Source organism: Rhipicephalus microplus, chromosome X (assembly GCF_043290135.1).
Source record: "Rhipicephalus microplus isolate Deutch F79 chromosome X, USDA_Rmic, whole genome shotgun sequence".
Classification (NCBI taxonomy): domain Eukaryota; kingdom Metazoa; phylum Arthropoda; class Arachnida; order Ixodida; family Ixodidae; genus Rhipicephalus; species Rhipicephalus microplus.
In genome coordinates, this window is record NC_134710.1 from 154,127,455 (window position 1) to 154,130,532 (window position 3,078).

The window sequence follows — 3,078 nt, forward strand, 5'->3', positions numbered from 1 at the left end:
TTCATTGTTTCACCTTTGCAGCAAAGCTGTGACTTTTTAATTACAATAGAAATCAACAAAAGAAGTATCCGATTCGCCGTAAGGGTCAAACAATGAATACGATAGCAACAAATCGGAATGTTATACGACGTAAGGAGACTGCCGCGGTAGTGTAGCGCTTACTGTGCTGGATTGCTGACTCGAATGTGGCTGGTTTGATCATGACCACTGGGGACATAAGTTTAAGTAGAGTCAAAACGCTAGAGGCTCGGGCACTTGATGTCAGTGCACATTAAAGAATAGACTTACCAGAGCAAAAAAAAAAAAAAAGACAGAACAGAGTTGTGAGATCAGCGATGTGTGTGTTATCTTCCTTAATGTTATGTCGTTTTTTTCGCACTGGCAAGTCTATCTTATTCATGAACATACTCGCCCAAGGAGCAGTTTAAGCACTCTAAAGAACCCCACAGGTAGTTGAAATTTCTGGAGCCCTCCTGTAAGCGTCCCTCATAAGGATATATCATGGTCTCGGGATGTTAAACCGTAACAATTATTTTATACTATATATTTACGACGCAAGGGTAGCAGCGAATTCGCGAGGGATTTGATATGGTGTAACTCTATAAAAAGGTGGCGTAAAGAAATACGGCCACTCCAGCGAGTGAAGCTGTTTTCGGGCCATCAGTCGCTTCATCGCAAAGTAAGCGGTGAGAGTAATACATGTCGGCTGATCTGTGTCAACACAACACGCGTGAACGCGACCGGTTAATCAAAGTTCCCCCTACCTCTCCATCTGGCACCTCGTCATGCACCCTTCGCCCGTCGGAGCCGGTCGGTGCGTTTCATCTCTAATCGAGCCGTGCCCGTCGGCATCCTATGTAAGCTTTCAATCGCACATTAACCATACGGTGCGTGGGATGATGTTATTCATTTCTACTTTAGGCATAACATGAAGTTGACGACAAAAATGTGCCTTGAGTGCCTACATGAGAGTTATCGCAATTAAACATATTTGTCATAAAATACCAAAATAATAGTCTACTTTGCTGAAGCTCATATCGCGCACTAAAAACGAGATGTCTTTAAATGACGGTAGACTTCAGACCATTGGTATCATCTCACTTTTTGTCTAGCATCAGGGATAGCTCAGTACATGAATACTCGCTGCTGGAATGATTTTAGACGCTTGAAACAGCATTGCCCTACAACTTCATAGTGGCTGAAGTTTTGGCACTTATTTTGATTTTAAATTCTTTCTGCCCTTCGTCGGTGGCCTTCCTAAGGTGAAAAACAGAAGCAGAGCATACCCATTGTTTCAGAAGTTTAACAAGTGCGTTGCTGATGCAGGCTTACATAAATCTCACAAGGAGCCATTCGCACCATTATTTGTCACAAATCTGGCGTTGCACAATGTATTAGTACAATGCTGACTTATAATACAAAATACTGTTAGCAAAAGCGACCGGGTGCAGTGAATGTCATGTATGATCGCGCTTAAAGCATAACAATATACGTCTTGCAATAAAGAAGAACTCAATGTTTTCTACAATTGTTTTCTATGCAACAAAACAACAAAATTAAATTGTTCGGCGCATTCAAACGTGAGATTAGACACGAAGCCAGGAAAGGAAACGTTTGTGGAACACCGACTCCGTGTCTCCTTCCATATTTGCTGAGACTACAGAGGATCTCTGTTGCTGCGCGTGCTCATTGCGCAAGAAACAAAATCCTCGCGCCTGAGAGACTTCACCCGTGGCTTTGTTGTATAGTTACATAATTATCGCGGCTTTGCGGTATGCAAAGCTTGGATGCAGATTTTTGGCAGTGTCATCCCCGTAGTTTCTTTGTTCACTGGCAAGTGCTAGGCCTTGCGTCATAGCTGCTGGTCGACCGCGAGAATCGGGGCTGTGTGAGAACTGGCCCGGCACCGGATGTTTGTTGTCCGACAGGAGCGAGCGAAGGACGGGCCGAAGTGGCTAACTAAATTAAGGACGGGCCTTCGCCGTGCGCTGCGCCGCCCGGCCTCGGAGCAACTATTCCAGGAGAGATCGGCACCGACGGTTCGCCAAAGGGGAGCAAAAAACCGCGGATGGGAGAGGCCCGTTTACGCGCGCGCCGGCTAACTTGGGCAGGCCGCGGGCGGCGTATATGCGGGCGCAGCGGGGGCGCAGCAGAGCGAGGCCGTCGGAACCAAGGGGGCAGCGAGCGGTGCTGCAACGATGTTCCTCTTTATTGTGCAGCTCGGCCGATGTGTATAACGCAGAACAAGGCAATGTTGTAGTATACATTTTGTAACTCTCCGATGTCGATGGTTGGGTAACGACTAAAGCAAGGAAGCGGTCAATGATTGCAGTGGTTCGTTCGCGAGCGCTATACTGCAGGTGCTTTAAGCAGCGCGAACGAACTGTTGAATTAAAAAAAATCATCATCATCATCAACAACAACAACAACAACAAAAACGCCAGGCCTGCTCGCAACGCGCAGCACTGTCACAGCGAAAGCTTGAAGAGCTTTGCGCAGAGGTAATGTCGTACCCAATGAAGGGATAACTGAATGGTGACTATTGCAAGTTGAAACTTTCGAAGCCTTTTCTTAACATAACTACTTTTGTAACTGATACAAGCATGCTTGATGGTTACCCACTACGCCATAAATAATCATAATTTTTGTGCAGCAGGCTGGCGTTTAGTATCATCATCATCATTTATTTTTCCCTTAAAGGCCCCTCTCGGGGTATTACATAAGGGGGGGGAGGTTACATAAAGAGTTACAAAACATATCGGATCACAATACTGAAACATAACACATAGAAATGCAGACTTACTTAAAAGCACAAAAAAATGTACAATTTGAATCAGGCATATAAAGGCGAAAAGAAAGAACAGTGTAAAAGAATTTTACAGCGTAAGATGATCAGTGAGCAACTGCTTAAACGCAATAGGGTTTCGCTCAACGACAACACAGTCTGGCAAAGTGTTCCATTCTGCAATGGCTGTTGGCCAAAAAGATTGATTAAAAGAAGACGCAGAACCGTGCAAACGCTGGACGCTGCACGAGTTAAAAAGGCGACGAGATGTACGGCTTGGCGGGATAAAGAGT

General features: G+C 45.3%; 1 pseudogene; it reads left to right on the forward strand.

Annotated features, from left to right (window-relative positions):
* The first annotated feature begins 2,487 nt into the window (after positions 1–2,487).
* On the forward strand, positions 2,488–2,604 carry LOC142777733 (U4 spliceosomal RNA; annotated as a pseudogene).
* Positions 2,605–3,078: the final 474 nt, after the last annotated feature.